Here is a 19,014-nt window from a genome sequence, read left to right as displayed (position 1 = left end):
GGGTGGGCCATTTAAAAATCATTCCTTCCTCCCTCGCCTCTTGCCCTGCAAGTGTATACTCGTCAGACGTCATGGTACGTCCTCAGAAGTGTCCACTTAATTTGAGGGCTGAGGGGATAGGGTGTGTATTTTAAGTGTTTGGACTGCAGCCCTGTTTCTTAAACTGGGGTAAGCAATGCGGTCCGGACAAATATTTCTATTTTTTTTACATTTTCAAACGTTACGTTTATATTTTCCAACGGGGCTATATATTGGGTGTGTTTTTTTTCTCGCCTGAGTAGCCAAATGTCACTGCCAAAAATAAAATCAAACCATCTAGTGTTCAGCGAAATGGCAACACATTGTCAAATACAGGTAGCCTAGGTCAAATAATGAACATCCAATCACATTAACCGTTACTCTCTCGCGGGAAACCTTCACTCTTGCGCAGACATTTAGAAACGAAGCATGACAATTTGAGAAATAAACCACGGGAGTATTTTTGATCAAGAATAAAGATGACTTTCGAGTAGTAGGACATGTATAAAAGCAACAGATACCATTAATAAGAATGGGCTAGAAGCGTCTACCAAGTGGCTAGAACAGGCAAGCCCCTTGCTATTGTGAAGTACTTAATTCCTCTTTCTGCCGCGGATATGGCTGGAACAATGCTGGGGGAAAAGGCCAATAAAACTATACAGACAGTGACAAACAACACTGTTTCACGACACATCAGTGACATGGCAGGAGATGTTTTGAAACATTTACTGCTTCGCATACAAGCCAGTGACACAAACAACTGGATTCGTTATCCCAATCATGCCCTGCCTCCAGTCCAGTTACTGATATCTGAACAATAGAGCCTCATTGAAATTGCAACAGGCGGTTCTGTGAAAATGGTATTGAATCAGACGCCACTGCCAGATTTCTTTATAGGGCTGCTCTCAGAGTTTCTTGCCTTTGCAAATCACGCTGTTAAGACACTGATGCCATTTGCAACCACGTACTAATGTGAGAGTGGATTCCCGGCCCTCACTAGCATGAAAACTAAATACAGGCACAGACTGTGTGTGGGAAATGATTTAAGTCTGAGACTCTCTCCAATACAACCCAACAAGCACACCCTTCACATTAACCTGTGGTGAGTTATTCACAATTTTTGATGAACAAAATAAGGTTTTAAATCTAAGATGGCTAAATAATAATAATAATAATAAAGAGCACAATTATTGATTTATTATAATATTATTATTTGTGCCCTGGTCCTATAAGAGCTCTCTGTCACTTCCCACGAGCCAGGTTGTGACAAAACTCACACTCATTCTTATGTTCAATAAATGTATTGTATAGAGTGTGTGTGTGCGGCAGGCTTACAATGATGGCAAAAAAAAAAAACATTTGAGAGTGCGCTGACCGTGGTGCTAGAGGGGGCACGCAGCTGGAGGTACGGGGTATGGGACTATAAAAAGTTTGGGAACCACTGCCCTAGACGAATAATGGGAATAAATGATTCCTTCTTTCAAAACATGGATAATATAGATTTGATATTAGGCATTTATACGTGCCTGTCTATATGTTTGTGTAGCTTGGTAGAGGGAGTTAAGTGGCAGAGATAGTGAGCGGAGCATAGCTGCATTTAGATTAACGAGTGGATTGTTTTGGAGCGGACAGGCTGTCACTCAGGCCCTGGTTTCCACGGTGAGCGCCGCCAGGATCTGCCTCTGCTGCAGCCTATAAGTGCTGACAGAGGAGAAAACGAAATGTCGCACTTCGCACAGAGAGCGAGTAAGGGAGGGAGGGGAGGAGAGAGGGAGGAGAGAGGTGAGGAAGGAGAGGGAGATGGGGGCAGGGAAGAGAGAAGAAGGAGAAAGGGGGAGAGAAGGAGAGGAGAGGAGCAGAGGGAGAGAAAAAAAGGTTGGGGAGGGAAATGGTAATTGAAGAAAAACGGTGATATCGTCTCGAATGAGTGACAGAATAGTCCGTGTGGGGAGTGAAGAACATGTAACTGAAATAGTAGGCGAGAAACTGAAGTGAGAAAGATGGAGGGAGAGAGAAAATGAGGCTGATGGAGAGAGAGAATGGTGCGAATAGGAATTTAAAGTGGTTGAGATTGAGACAAAATAGCAAGTGAGAATTAGATTGGGAGAGAAGTGTCTCCGCGGCTAATCTAGCCTGTTTCCAGCAGCATGGGGTGTAAACGTTATAGGCTATAGCACTTGCATGCGGCTACATATCCGTGTGTCAGTTAGTCAATCTGCGTGTGCATTTCTGCCTAATCATAGGCAGCAGACGATGGCATCTTTTTGATTAAGAGACCCATTGATTGATACAATGACTGAGGTTGGGAGTCAGATCAGACCTTGTATGCCAAAGAAATGTATTTTCAGAAGGAGTGCAAGTCTGTTTATCTGTGTGAAATATTAATGGTGATGGGCTCTGTCCATCACAGCACATTTAAGCTTTCTTATTTGTCAAATTACAGGGGTTCCTCAGCACAAAGAACAGAGAATAGCGCCTCAGGCAGAACACTCAACTTTGACATCATAAATATATGATCTTTTATCTGACAGTACATTTTAATGATGTTAGCGGCTGATTTGTGTGTGCCGCGTACATTAGTGGCTGGGTGCATGTGTGTGCGTTTGTGTTAGGGCTGGGATGATACCAGTATCGCGGTACTGGTTAGTATCGTGGCAAGAGACAAAACACAAAGCGGGTTTAAACTTCTTTAGGAATACAGCCCTAATGTTGGAAGTAAACATCATGATGTTGTCATCCAGAGTCACACTTTTTTTTCTTTTTTCAAGCTATAGCACACAATATGTTACATTCAGCAAGTTTTTAAACAACTAAAGAGTTTGGGCTGCTTCGTGTTTTCATTTTTGTCATGGAAAAAATGCTGCGATACTGGTATCATCCCAGCACTGTGTGTGTGTGTGTGTGTGTGTGTGTGTGTGTGTGTGTGTGTGTGTGTGTGTGTGTATGTACATGTATATACTGCACGTATGTTTGTGTATGTACGTGTACATGTATGTACCCTATGTATGTTTGTGTATGTACATGTATGTACTGTATGTATGTATGTGTACGGACATGTATGTACTGTGTGAATGTTTGTGTATGTACATGTATGTACTGTATGTGTATGTACGTATGTGTATGTATGTTTGTGTATGTACATGTATGTGTGTATGTATGTGTGTATGTATGTACGTACTGTATGTATGTTTGTGTATGTACTGTGTATGTATGTATGTATGTGTATGCACATTCATGTACTGCATGTATGTTTGTGTATGTACATGTATGTACTGTATGTATGTGTATGCACATTTATGTATTGGATGTACGTATGTGTATATACATGTATGTACTGTATGTGCTGTATGTATGTTTGTGTATGTACATGTATTTACTGTATGTATGTATGTATGTATGTATGTATGTATGTTTGTGTATGTACATGTATGTACTGTATGTGTGTATGTACATGTATGTATGTGTATGTACATGTATGTACTGTATGTATGTGTATGTACTGTAATGATGTTTGTGTATGTACATGTATGTACTGTATGTATGTGTATGCACATGTATGTACTGTATGTATGTTTGTGTATGTACATGTATTTACTGTATGTATGTATGTATGTATGTATGTATGTATGTATGTATGTATGTATGTATTGTATGTACTGTATGTATATGTACATATATGTACTGTATGTATGTGTATGTACATGTATGTACATGTATGTATGTGTATGTACATGTATGTACTGTGTGTATGTACATGTACAGTGCCTTGCGAAAGTATTCGACCCCCTTGAACTTTGCGACCTTTTGCCACATTTCAGGCTTCAAACATAAAGATATAAAACTGTATTTTTTTGTGAAGAATCAACAACAAGTGGGACACAATCATGAAGTGGAACGACATTTATTGGATATTTCAAACTTTTTTAACAAATCAAAAACTGATTACAGCTGTAAGTCGCTTGGGATATGTCTCTATCAGTTTTGCACATCGAGAGACTGAAATTTTTTCCCTTTCCTCCTTGCAAAACAGCTCGAGCTCAGTGAGGTTGGATGGAGAGCATTTGTGAACAGCAGTTTTCAGTTCTTTCCACTGATTCTCGATTGGATTCAGGTCTGGACTTTGACTTGGCCATTCTAACACCTGGATATGTTTATTTTTGAACCATTCCATTGTAGATTTTGCTTTATGTTTTGGATCATTGTCTTGTTGGAATACAAATCTCTGTCCCAGTCTCAGGTCTTTTGCAGACTCCATCAGGTTTTCTTCCAGAATGGTCCTGTATTTGGCTCCATCCATCTTCCCATCAATTTTAACCATCTTCCCTGTCCCTGCTGAAGAAAAGCAGGCCCAAACCATGATGCTGCCACCACCATGTTTGACAGTGGGGATGGTGTGTTCAGCTGTGTTGCTTTTACGCCAAACATAACGTTTTGCATTGTTGCCAAAAAGTTCAATTTTGGTTTCATCTGACCAGAGCACCTTCTTCCACATGTTTGGTGTGTCTCCCAGGTGGCTTGTGGCAAACTTTAAACAACACTTTTTATGGATATCTTTAAAAAATGTCTTTCTTCTTGCCACTCTTCCATAAAGGCCAGATTTGTGCAATATACGACTGATTGTTGTCCTATGGACAGAGTCTCCCACCTCAGCTGTAGATCTCTGCAGTTCATCCAGAGTGATCATGGGTCTCTTGGCTGCATCTCTGATCAGTCTTCTCCTTGTATGAGCTGAAAGTTTAAAGGGACGGCCAGGTCTTGGTAGATTTGCAGTGATCTGATACTCCTTCCATTTCAATATTATCGCTTGCACAGTGCTCCTTGGGATGTTTAAAGCTTGGGAAATCTTTTTGTATCCAAATCCGGCTTTAAACTTCTTCACAACAGTATCTCGGACTTGCCTGGTGTGTTCCTTGTTCTTCATGATGCTCTCTGCACTTTTAACGGACCTCTGAGACTATCACAGTGCAGGTGCATTTATACAGAGACTTGATTACACACAGGTGGATTGTATTTATCATCATTAGTCATTTAGGTCAACATTGGATCATTCAGAGATCCTCACTGAACTTCTGGAGAGAGTTTGCTGCACTGAAAGTAAAGGGGCTGAATAATTTTGCACGCCCAATTTTTCAGTTTTTGATTTGTTAAAAAAGTTTGAAATATCCAATAAATGTCGTTCCACTACATGATTGTGTCCCACTTGTTGTTGATTCTTCACAAAAAATACAGTTTTATATCTTTATGTTTGAAGCCTGAAATGTGGCAAAAGGTCGCAAAGTTCAAGGGGGCCGAATACTTTCGCAAGGCACTGTATGTACTGTATGTGTATGTATTGTATGTATGTTTGTGTATGTACATGTATGTACTGTGTGTATGTGTATGCACATGTATGTACTGTATGTATGTTTGTGTATGTACATGTATGTCTGTTTGTATATGTATGTTTGTATGTATGTATGTATGTATGTGTAGCTCTTTCATGAGGGAATCTCCTCTGCATAACTCCCATTGTGTTTTAAGTCATCTCACAGTAAGCAGCATCAGGGGAAGTCTTGATCATTAGAGGACAGCTGTTGTATACCATAGGGCCTTGTCTGGGCCGCCACAGATCTAAAGATGCTTCTGTGTTGGATGTAATCCAAACAATTACCCGCTCCCGTACTGAAGGGCCGAATAAAAAGCCTTTAAGCATCAATTTGTTATTTACATTCAATCGCGTATGTAATTCCTCTCTCATGATTGGCTACCATCTGATCTGTTTCTCTCTCCATTCTCCTCTATTTTCCTCTTTCGCTTTTGGAGTGAATGAGACTTCAAAGCCTGCATTAGTCGTTAAGAGGTAAAGGTGAAGGGTCGTGATGAGGGAGAGGTATAGAAGGCGAGGTTTATTGGTAAGTCAATTTGTTGTTTGATGAGAGGAGGGAGGGAGGGAGGGAGGGAGGGAGGTTTGGGGCTGCAGTGTCTGCCATGGTAGATCTCTCAGGTTAGTTCTACTGTGCGATCACTCACGCATGGCAATCTATTCAATAAAGTGTCTGAAACAGGAGAGGAGGAGAGGAGATGACAGGAGAGGGCACAACAGGCTTGTCCTGCGCTTCATTGTGAATGTATATGGCAGGGGTTAGGGTTGTACTGCTATAATGCATGTATGGGGTGTCACAAAAGCCTGGTATAGTTGTTATGGAACAAAAACCTTACCCGAAATGAATATCATGAATATATGTCTGGGAAAAACGTGATGCTTTTGACAGAAGTGTCCGTTAAGCAACAAATTATTCATGATCCGAAGCTGCTCGTTAAACATTGTCCAATTACTGGCTGTTTTTCTCGGTGGTCAATGACAGACAGAACAGTTGTTTTAGACAGGAGACTGTGTACATATTCCTTTGTCAATGTCTAAGTGGCTCTTTATTGCGTGCCTCCCCTGTGAATGGACCAAAGTGCAGAGGCAAAGTGTTGAACAGCAGGAAACTGTGTGTGACAGCAACAGAGAGATGGATGGATGATGGGAGAGACGGCGAGGAAGGATGGTGGGATGGATGATGGGTGGAGGAGCGAGAATGGGACACACCCCACAGACTGGCCATGGGGGGAATGAACATCTACATCTGACATATACAAATATTTAGACACACACACACACACACACACACACATGCTTATGTATGCATTGCTCCATAGTGACACACACACCAATGCCCTTCTCTACACTGATGTTCAGGCTGAACGCGTGTGCGTTTGGCCCTCACTGACCCTGCCCAACACATCTCCAGCGTTAATCTCTCTGTAATTATTCCTGGATGGAACATACACACACACACACACACACCGACACGCCACGGTGGAGTTAATGCATTTATAGTGTGTGTGTGTGTCCTGTGGTGCTTGGTGAAGTAAATAACTCTAATGAAGGGATGGAGGGCATTACACCCCAGACACCTAGCCTTGGTAATCTTACTGCTGCAGCCTCTCACCCAGACCATCAGAGCAATCCCTCTACAAATACTGTCTGGACATCTATATCCACCCTACTGGCTATGTCCTCTCACACTCGCTCACACACACACACAAGATCACACACACACACTTGCATGCAAACACAGATGAATACACACAAACACATGTACACATGCACGAACACACAAACATGTTGTACACACACACGCGCACAGTGCAGATGTACTAATACACTCGAAATCTCATTATGTGAATATAGGAGCAAGAGCTTTTGTGTGGCACACATGCACACCAACATTGCACAGGGCACAGTGTAGAGTTTCTTTGTGTCAGCACATATCTGTTGTGCCTAGACAGACAAAACGGACCAGACAGGGATGTGAAATGGGCTGTCAGCAATGAGGATCAGTCTGTATTGATCCCTAACCACCAAACTACAACAACTACAGCCAAGACACTACAACCAACACCATAGTACCACCACACTACCACTACAGCCAAGACACTACAACCACCACCCTAGTACCACCACACTACCACTACAGCCAAGACACTACAACCACCACTCTACTACCATCACACCACCACTACAGCCAAGACACAACAACCACCACCCTAGTACCACCACACTACCACTACAGCCAAGACACTACAACCACCACTCTACTACCATCACACCACCACTACAGCCAAGACACTACAACCACCACCCTAGTACCACCACACCACCACTACAGTAAGACACTACAACCACCACTCTACTACCATCACACCACCAATACAGCCAAGACACTACAACCACCACTCTACTACCATCACACCACCAATACAGCCAAGACACTACAACCACCACCCTAGTACCACCACACCACACCTCTACTGTAACTCTCTCTCTCTCTCTCTCTCTCTCTCTCTCTCTCTCTCTCTCAATTCAATTCAATTCAATTCAAGGGCTTTATTGGCATGGGAAACATGTGTTAACATTGCCAAAGCAAGTGAGGTAGACAACATACAAAGTGAATATATAAAGTGAAAAACAACAAAAATTAACAGTAAACATTACACATACAGGGGTTTCAAAACAGTAAAGACATTACAAATGTCATATTATATATATATACAGTGTTTTAACAATGTACAAATGGTTAAAGGACACAAGATAAAATAAATAAGCATAAATATGGGTTGTATTTACAATGGTGTGTGTTCTTCACTGGTTGCCCTTTTCTCGTGGCAACAGGTCACAAATCTTGCTGCTGTGATGGCACACTGTGGAATTTCACCCAGTAGATATGGAAGTTTTTCAAATTTGGATTTGTTTTCGAATTCTTTGTGGGTCTGTGTAATCTGAGGGAAATATGTCTCTCTAATATGGTCATACATTGGGCAGGAGGTTAGGAAGTGCATCTCAGTTTCCACCTCATTTTGTGGGCAGTGAGCACATAGCCTGTCTTCTCTTGAGAGCCATGTCTGCCTACGGCGGCCTCTCTCTCTCTCTCTCTCTCGCGTGCGTTCTCACATTCTCTCTCTCGCGTTCTCCCACGTTCTCTCTCTCTCTCACGTTCTTTCTCTCTCTCTTTGTCTCACTGTCTCTCTCTCTGTCTCACTGTCTCTCTCTCTCTCTTTGTCTCACGGTCTCTCTCTCTCTGTCTCACTGTCTCTCTCTCTGTCTCACGGTCTCTCTCTTTGTCTCACGGTCTCTCTCTGTCTCACTGTCTCTCTCTCTCTTTGTCTCACTGTCTCTCTCTCTTTGTCTCACGGTCTCTCTCTCTTTGTCTCACTGTCTCTCTCTTTGTCTCACTGTCTCTCTCTCTCTGTCTCACGGTCTCTCTCTCTTTGTCTCACGGTCTCTCTCTCTTTGTCTCACTGTCTCTCTCTCTGTCTCACTGTCTCTCTCTCTTTGTCTCACGGTCTCTCTCTCTTTGTCTCACGGTCTCTCTCTCTTTGTCTCACGGTCTCTCTCTCTCTGTCTCACGGTCTCTCTCTCTTTGTCTCACAGTCTCTCTCTCTGTCTCACGGTCTCTCTCTTTGTCTCACGGTCTCTCTCTGTCTCACTGTCTCTCTCTCTCTTTGTCTCACTGTCTCTCTCTCTTTGTCTCACGGTCTCTCTCTCTTTGTCTCACTGTCTCTCTCTTTGTCTCACTGTCTCTCTCTCTGTCTCACGGTCTCTCTCTCTTTGTCTCACGGTCTCTCTCTCTTTGTCTCACTGTCTCTCTCTCTGTCTCACTGTCTCTCTCTCTTTGTCTCACGGTCTCTCTCTCTTTGTCTCACGGTCTCTCTCTCTTTGTCTCACGGTCTCTCTCTCTCTGTCTCACGGTCTCTCTCTCTTTGTCTCACAGTCTCTCTCTTTGTCTCATGGTCTCTCTCTCTTTGTCTCACTGTCTCTCTCTCTGTCTCACGGTCTCTCTCTCTTTGTCTCACGGTCTCTCTCTCTTTGTCTCACGGCCTCTCTCTCTCTGTCTCACGGTCTCTCTCTCTTTGTCTCACTGTTTCTCTCTCTGTCTCACTGTCTCTCTCTCTCTGTCTCACTGTCTCTCTCTCTCTGTCTCACGGTCTCTCTCTTTGTCTCACGGTCTCTCTCTTTGTCTCACTGTCTCTCTCTCTCTGTCTCACGGTCTCTCTCTCTTTGTCTCACTGTCTCTCTCTCTCTTTGTCTCACTGTCTCTCTCTCTCTTTGTCTCACTGTCTGTGTGAGAGCATGTTGAGGCCACATTATTCAGTGTAATGGCGATGATGAGGTGATAATAATCAGTGTTAAAGCTATAAAAGCTATTGTGAAGTAGCTGTCCCAGCAGACAGTGGGATTGAGGAGGGCCCAGTCTGGAACAGCACTGGAACGGTTATGGCTGTCATTACAAACGCACATACATCTCATCCTTTATAACACAGGAAGGCAGATAGACAAGAGACACGCCACGGATACATCAGGACTGTGTGTGTGTGCGCGCGCGCGGTTCTCGTTGTGTGTGTCTATTTCTGTCTGTTTGTTTTCAAGAGAGAGGGGGTGTGGGCGAGTGAGATGCGCTCTAAAGACGGTGTCATCTTCAATAAACGCTGACAAGGTTCACTAACTGTATTGTGCAGCTACTGTAGCATTGCGTTTCGCAGAACACAGCAGGCCAGTCAAGCCCCCGCTTGTTTATTTATGCTCTGGTTATATCACTTGTGTTTGTTTGCTTTCTTTTCCACATATTTTCTTAGAACGTGTATAATTGATGACTTCAGTCACTGTATTTTCAAGGGTTTCTTAATAAATATTTTTTTTGCGGTTGCATTTTATAGCCCCAAAGAATCCAAATGTTCCAATTGGTTAGTTCTTACTAGAAATTATTTCCTTAAAGCAACGTTATGGATTGACAATATGGAGTGTGTGGCATTTTAGTCTTCCTCTCTGTGTGTTGACCACTATGGAAACATGGCTTTAGTGGGAGTCTTTTCTCTCTCTCTCTCTCTCTCTCTCTCTCTCTCTCTCTCTCTCTCTCCCTCTCTCCCTCCCCATCTCTCTCTCTCTCCGTCTCTCTCTCCGTCTCTCTCCCTCTCCCTCTCTCTCTCCGTCTCTCTCTTTCTCTCGGTCTCTCGCCGTCTCTCTCTCTCCCTCTCTCTCTCTCTCTCTCTCTGTCTCTCTCCGTCTCCCTCTCTCTCCGTCTCTCTCTCTCTCCGTCTCTCTCCCTTTCTCTCTCTCTCTCTCTCTCTCTCTGTCTCTCTCTCTCCGTCTCCCTCACTCTCCCTCTCTCTCTCCATCTCTCTCTCTCTCTCTCTCCGTCTCTCTCTCTCAATCTCTCTCTCCGTCTCTCTCTCCCTCTCCCTCTCTCTCTCCGTCTCTCTCTCCGTCTCTCTCTCTCTCTCCCTCTCTCTCTCTCTGTCTCTCTCTCCCTCTCTCTCTCCATCTCCCTCTCTCTCTCTCCGTCTCTCTCTCCGTCTCTCTCCATCTCCCTCTCTCTCTCCCTCTCTCTCTCCATCTCCCTCTCTCTCTCCGTCTCTCTCTCTCTCTCCCTCTCTCCGTCTCCCTCTCTCTCTCCGTCTCCCTCTCCCTCTCTCTCTCCCTCTCTCTCTCTCTCCGTCTCTCTCTCTCTCTCTCTCTCCGTCTCTCTCTCTCTCTCTCTCTCTCTCTCTCTCCGTCTCCCTCTCTCTCTCCGTCTCTCTCTCTCTCTCCCCGTCTCCCTCTCTCTCTCCGTCTCCCTCTCTCTGTCCGTCTCTCTCTGGCAGATTTAACTGCAGGCGGTCAAAGTGGCGCTTCTATTACTAACAGATGAGATTGCACGGTTATCTGTGGGAAATATCAGAGACCGGATAGTAAAACAGAGAGAGAAGAAAGAGAAAATAAAGACGGAAGGAAGGAAGGAGAGTTCAAGCTGTATTTTGTTGTCTTCATTACCCCCATCCTCCTCTACGGCCTTCAAAAAAGAAAGAGATGACAACGTTTCATGAAGAAAAAAAAATAGATGACGGAGAGAATGAAAGAAAAAGAGCAGAAGCCAAAGAGTGTAGTTCCAGTGATGAATATATACATACAAGCCAGTACAGTGGCATATGGGGAAAGCAACTGTGGAAATTGCAATCCTCTCCTATGAGCCTAGTGGTGTCTCTCTATATATGCCAACTCTTTTTTTGTGTGTTGACTGTGATGCCAAATGTAGGAGTGACATGCACTGCAATACATTGATACTGTCACTGTGCTATTGGAAACATCTTCTGTCAGAAAGGGGCCTTTTGGATCGCCTTTGTTCTGCTTTTCATCTTATTTTGTGTCGGACAAAAAAAAGACATCCGAAGTCCTATGAGATGTGGTGGCAGACAGTTCATCTGGTGGGCAGGGCTTCTGAAGGACGGGGACAGACAGACAACTCTGGGCTGACAACACACTAATCTCTCCCGCCTCTGCCTGTCCTTCTTTCTCCCATGTGTCAACTCTATCTGTCCCCCTGTACCTATCGTTCAATGTAGGCCGTGTACACACACACACGCACACACACACAAACACAAACACAAACACACACACACACATATCGAGAGAGCAGTGCATTTGAGAAACATGTATTCCAAATTCAAGACAACTGCTCTTGGAACACGCTGTTCGCCCTCTGGGATGGAAAACATGGAGGAAACTGGGGAACTGTTTATTTTCATCTGCTGTGTCTGTGGGGTGAGGAGTACAGATAAGACCTGTATAAGTCTCAGGCCGTGCCTCATTCCAGAAACATTTTCCATCATATCTGCCCCTTGTCTTCCCTTACTAATTCCTATCGAATCTGCAAGTAAGAGTGGAACAAGGGCAGATGGAAGCGTTGAACTATTGGAACGAGACCCAGTCAGAAGGCCTGCCTGTTAGGGTTATGCGCGTGTGTGTGGATAAACAGCCGTGCATAATGTGGACCGTGGGGATGCATAATATCAATGTATATCAGTTCTGCCAGTTTTGAGTACTTTCAAATGGAAAGTAGCTTTACCTCAAAGAATGTGCATTCAATTTGCAATTTTGCATGTTGTGTTGCATACACACATATGCGCACACAATCACCCCCCCTCCCCCCCACACACACACACCCTAACAAGTACACACCCCAGCCCACAAACAAATAGGCTCTCTCTTAACCCCATGCGGTGTCCTGATTTAAAGATAAATGTAGCTCCGTGTAGCTCTACGTTCCCCATTGCGATAGTGATGGGTAGCAGAGCACCTACTGCTGGGAAGGCCTCCTCTCTGGGTTCAGGGTGTAACTGCAGTGTAAGAGGGGGGCAGATAGAGATGGGGGGCTGGGGGACCACACACTCCTCTCCTCCATCATCTAGTTTTACCGCTCAGCAGCACACTGACTCCTTGTTCTACTGAATAATGAAACAGTCTCTCTCTCTCTCTCTTTTGTCTGTTTTTCTCTCTTACAGCCCGAGATTGCTTCGCCCCCACCCCCTCTCCCCCCTCCCACTCTCCAGCTCGTTGTTTACTAGGGAGGACATTTTCCGTGCCTTGTTGCCTCATACCTAATTCATCAGTTGCTATTTGCATTGCGCAGGATGTTCCGGGGGCTGTAGGTCCAGCAGGGTTCAGCCATCAACAGTACCTCTAAATAACCCAACTGCTCTGGAGTCTGATGTGGTGACCCAGCCCATAGGAAATCATGCATTTCAATATATTTAGCGTCACGTAATATGTATTTAAAACACATGGAGACACATTTGCATCGTTGCGCAATTGCATGTAATGCCTGACAATACTCCATAAAGGGCTAGGGCTCTATTTTAACAAACCTAATGTAATGGTAAATCTAAGCGCAGGCGGGTAGCGCTATTGGTTTGGGGGGGTGTCAGAAATAGTGTTCTTTTCACTATCACAATTATCGGCGCACTTTCTGGCATTAGCGAGAAAGGGCTGGGTTTCGATGAACATACAAGTTTGGTCTGGGTGTCGAGGTGTGGCCCCTCGCTGGCCAATCAGAACGTATTTACGGTCTTTTATGCATTGCCTTGGAATCAACTCCAAATCCAATGTTGGTCCGTTATAGTTTGTTAAACGGCTTTTATAGAAAACAAATAACAAGATGCAGAACTATCTTTGTGTTAAATACATTAACTTGAACCCATTTGGGGTCCACATTGTTCTAAGTCATTTAAATGGCTCCAATAGCATTTACACTGACATAGGGGCTAGGTTTACTGTAAATTGCATTATCGCTGGGCATGGACATGCCAAACGTTGTAAATATGCAAGATTAAATCAATAATTGATCATTCCTAAAAAGAGAACGAATAATTGTAATCAATACGAAACAAGAACTTGTTTTAATCAGGCTATGTCACACTTACTTGCCAGCAGCATACCACCCTGCATCCCACTGCTGGCTTGCTTCTGAAGCTAAGCAGGGTTGGTCCTGGTCAGTTCCTGGATGGGAGACCAGATGCTGCTGGAAGTGGTGTTGGAGGGCCAGTAGGCAGTAGGCAGTAGCCAGTGGTCTAAAGAAAAAAAATATCCCAATGCCCCAGGGCAGTGATTGGGGACACTGCCCTGTGTAGGGTGCTGTCTTTCGGATGGGACGTTAAAAGGGTGTCCTGACTCTCTGAGGTCATTAAAGATCCCATGGCATTTATTGTAAGATTAAGGGTGTTAACCCTGGTGTCCTGGCTAAATTCCCAATCTGGCCCTCAAACCATCACGGTCACCTAATAATCCCCAGTTTACAATTGGCTCATTCATCCCCTGTAACTATTCCCCAGGTCGTTGCTGCAAATGAGAACGTGTTCTCAGTCAATTTACCTGGTAAAACAACGGATAAATAACTAAAAACTTACAGGCACCCTCATTTCTCCCCGTGGGCGTGAAATATTAAAACGACGCAGACTAGGGAGGGTTTAACGCACATCCAAACTTTTCACGGTAAAGCGAAAGGGAGAACGTCCACTCACCATTATACTGCTTCCAAGTTGACCTGTGTTCTATGAACATAATGTTCTATGTTCTATGAACATAATGTTCTATGTTCTCTGAACCATTTTACAGATCAGATCGCATTCACACATCTCCAGAAATTGCATTGCAAGTGCGCCTCGGACGTTGCCTCCATAATCTCAGGACAGTGAATACTTCTAGTAGGTTTTGGTTGTAATTAAATTGAACAAAAACAAGCAATCGGCTTAGTTTTTAAAACAACAAATACATGTAAAAATGTAATGATATCATCCAATCGCCAGTATAAAAAAATACACTGATTGCTGTTGAACCATTGGTTGTAATAGTAGGCCATAGGGAAGGCTTGGGTTTTGGACATATGAAAGGGAAAACCAGCCATTTTTACAAGTTACAGATACTTCTAAATACGAGGTTCACTGGTATTCACCGAGGTACTCATCTCTCGTTTCACGATGGGCATGGACACGTACGCAAGTCCAAAACGGGACCTGCATGGCTAAAATAATATGGGCCTGCCTACAATGCATAGATAACAATGGAATGTCAGCTTGCTGTTTTGCTTCTCTCAAACTTTATATTTTCATAAAGCTTTGGTGATTAAGATTTCCGGAGCCAAACCCTTAATCGACAGTCTTGGCTACTTCGCGACTGCATTGGTCAGACAAAAAAAATTAAAAACTTTATTGAGAGCATATATAAATAAATAAAATGAAATAGGGGGGGGGGGGAAATCAGTTTTTTACATTTCTAAATACGAATTACACAGCTACCAATAGCACATTGGACTGTCATGTTCCATGCGCATATGGGCAGTGTGCGTGGCGGTTGGATAGGCCGCGTATCAGCTTTTAAAATGTATGCCAAAACCAACTGCGTTACAGTTAAAACCAGCTGTTGGTTGGTCTTAAATATCCCCATCGGCGCTGCCTGAAATTAGCACTTTGAAGCATGTTTTTAAGGACACATCTCAAATGTTTCCACCACGCCCATCTGATCGCAAGTGAGCTGATATAAGACAGGTAAATGGCTGAACCTGGCGTTAGGACTGGAAACAGCTAATGCGCCAGTTTTTACTTGACGAAATTGCAAACTAATGTGCATTTGACACAAGCGCCTCCGATAATTGAGCCCCTAGTATACAGGTTTGCCAAAGTGTTTCCTAATTCGGCTTCTTAAATTACTTATTACGTATTGATCAATGGAGATATTTGGGGGGGGGGGGGGGCACCAAGACAAGACTCCACTTCTATGTCCAATATATTAAAACAAAAACACTATAGTAAAAGCTACAGTAATGTCTCCAAAAACGCTACAGTAAATTCTACGGTATAATACAGTCTGTGATATAATTTAAACTTTTATTTTCACCTAATTTTAACATTCTGTCATAAAGAGCATATGTTCAACTTCATTAAAAAAAACATGTTTTCTCATCTCATTAGGGGAAAAGGAGTATAGTAAGTGCCTCTCTTGAGCTTAATTAAATGATGAACCAAATCCAGTGCCCGAGATCAGTTAAAACAAAACAATAAACATCATACAACACTCCACAATAGGTCAAAGTGTAGGTGTAGGTTTTGGGGTTCCAATGAGTAGATTTATATAATACAGTCTGCAATAACACTACAGTAAATATTACAGTATACTAAAATAGGCAAAACACTACATTAATTACTATAGTCTATACTACAGTTTTTACTACAGTAGTTATACTATAGTTAACTATACATACTACAGTATAGTTCAGTAAATATTACAGTATTCACTGTTGTGTTTTTGCGAAACTGTAGTAAGTACAAAACATTACAGTGAACACTTTGTGAAACACTACAGTGAATATTGCAGTAAATTCTACAAAAACACGACATTGAATGCTATAGTATTTATACCATCGTATGTACAATAGTATGTTTTCATGTGGGTCTTCCCCGCATGTTACATGAAATGGCGGACATTTTGAAAATGGCTTATCTCTGTGTGTGCTGTTCCTTCACCAACAAACATTAGCCAAAGTTGGCTTGTGAAATTAGTTTAGCAAGTATATGTCTACTATTGTTTTTAAAAAGGTTGATGCAATCTTCTTAGCGACTGTATTTCGAAGAGGCAGAGGGTTTTCTCCGGACTCTTCTCAGTATAGGACTCCCTGGGCTGTCTAAAGCCCTGTGTTTCTGCTCTGTCTGTAGCTGCCAGAAGAACCACTCTGAGCACTTCACCACAACAACAACACATCACTAAATCTTCATCTGCTAATTGAGGCAAAAACTAATCCCATTTACAGCCAATATCGATTTGATTTTCCTCCGTTCTCTTTTCTCTCTTTCTCTTCTCTGGTATCTTTCATGTGGGAGTCATCACTATTGTCTCCCTGTTCACAAAAAGATGCCGTATCATGAACAATAACGTAATAGAGATAGCCAGTTGGCTGCTATCGATGTCCCCTTCTCTTCTCTCCTCTTCTCCCTCCAGGCACAAACTTGCAATTTAGCGGCAGTGTGAACAAAAGTGCTTTATTCCTATTTTGTGTGGCCACACAGTGGTTGAATGGGCACATCAATAGTCGTGTGCAAAGCTTATATGCATTTGCGTGCGTGCGTGCGTGTGTGTGTGTGTGTGTGTGTGTGTGTGTGTGTGTGTGTGTGTGTGTGTGTGTGTGTGTGTGTGCGTGTGAGTGTGCGTGCGTGTGAGTGTGCGTGTGTGTGTGTGCGCGCATGCAAATATTACTGTGTGTGTGTGAAGGCTCTGTCTTTCATGTGTATTGACAGCCCCAGTCGCACTCACTAATTACAGCACAAAGAGACAGCCGTTATGTGTGTGTAAGCGTGTGCCATCACTCAGCCGACTGTGATAAGAGAGCAGATGAAGTTAGAGCACAGCAAACACAATATGGACTAATTAGGGTTTCACTTTATTTTATTCAATTTGACCGTATTTAAATCAGTCTGGAAACCCTTTTTTTTATGCGATTGGGGGAATTTGTTTGTTCATTTTGATTTCATTTCAAATTAGTTGAGGTTGAATAGTGCGCCTTGCAAAGCATGTTTATCACACAGCAGCCAGAGAGGATCCAGGCTTTAAACTAGCCTTTAAAGCCAGCCAAAGGCATCAGTGACTAAAATACTTTATTCTGTTCAGCACAAATATTCTGCTTCATGACATTGTTGAGGGAGATTTCAGTCTCACTTTGCAGAGGAGTACAGGGTACAGGATCTCTATTTCTGATCCCCTCGAGAAGTAGCAGTGTGGAGTAAGCTAAACGAAGAGAGGAATACAGAAAGAGGTCGGGGAGGGGGGAGGACGAAGCCAAGGAAAAAGAAAGAGCGGGGCAGATAGTGGATGGAGAGCCAGAGAGGGGGAAACAGAGAGAGAGAGAAGGGAGAGTTAGTGTAGCAACGAGATCTCACAGTTTTACCAATTGGACTTCAGATTCTGACGTTTATCCACGTCTCTCCAAACGTTATATTTCGAAGTTGCTTCACACGTCACATTTCAAAGTGCTTTTGACTCGCTGGGTTGACTCCTGTTTAGCATCTTTCTGTGTCTCCAAATGTCAAATTTCGAAGTTTAGGCATTTATTCCGAATGGTTAAGTTCAGGGTTGCATCACTGCCTGGTACGGCAACTGCTCGGCCTCTGACCGCAAGGCACGACAGAGGGTAGTGCGTACGGCCCAGTACATCACTGGGGCCAAGCTTCCTGCCATCCAGGACCTCTATACCAGGTGGTGTCAGAGAAAGGCCCTTAAAAGGCCCCAGACACCCCAGTCATAGACTGTTCTCTCTACTACCACATGGCAAGCGATACCGGAGTGCCAAGTCTAGAACAAAAAGACTTCTCAACAGTTTTTATCCCCAAGCCATAAGACTCCTGAACAGGTAATCAAATAGCTACCTGGACTATTTGTATTGTGTCCCCCCCCCCCCCCCTCAACCCGTCTTTTTACGCTGCTGCTACTCTGTGTTTATCATATATGCATAGTCACTTTAACTATACATTCATGTACATACTACCTCAATTGGGCCGACCAACCAGTGCTCCCACACATTGTCTAACTGGGCTATCTACATTGTGTCCCACCCACCACCTGCCAACCCCTCTTTTACACTACTGCTGCTCTCTGTTCATCATATATGCATAGTCACTTTAACCATATCTACATGTAGATATCAGCCCGACCAACCGGTGTCTGTATGTAGCCTCGCTACTCTTATAGCCTCGCTACTGTATATATCCTGTCTTTTTACTGTTGTTTTATTTCTTTACTTACCTATTGTTCACTTAACACCTTTTTTACACTATTGGTTAGAGCTTGTAAGTAAGCATTTCACTGTAACGTCTACACCTGTTGTCTTCAGCGCACGTGACAAATAAACTATGATTTGATTTGATTTTGGATAGGGTTTAAAAACCGAAAAACGATTGTCTACCACTGTGATTTAACACACAACCTTCGGATCCAGAGTAATTGTATTACACCCATACCCCCCCCCCCCCGCCAAGCCACAACATACTAGCAAAACCCAAGCCTACTTGATGGTAATAGCGCTCACTGTTGCCTAGCGGTCGGTTTTTGGAGGCATTTTGCGACGTCCTCAGGGCATGGACAGATGTCCAATTGCGATGTCAATCGAGTGTCGAGTT

General features: G+C 43.4%; 1 protein-coding gene across 1 annotated transcript in view; it reads left to right on the top strand.

The window, feature by feature from the left end:
• LOC110532012 (cadherin-4) overlaps window positions 1–19,014 on the top strand; it is a 375,041-nt gene that overhangs the window by 226,973 nt on the left and 129,054 nt on the right. The window lies entirely within an intron of this gene.

The sequence above is a fragment of the Oncorhynchus mykiss genome, chromosome 9 (genome assembly GCF_057628025.1).
Source record: "Oncorhynchus mykiss isolate SJ-2025 chromosome 9, ASM5762802v1, whole genome shotgun sequence".
Classification (NCBI taxonomy): Eukaryota; Metazoa; Chordata; class Actinopteri; order Salmoniformes; family Salmonidae; genus Oncorhynchus; species Oncorhynchus mykiss.
The sequence above is the reverse complement of the archived record's forward strand: the minus strand, read 5'-3'. Positions and strand labels throughout refer to the sequence as shown.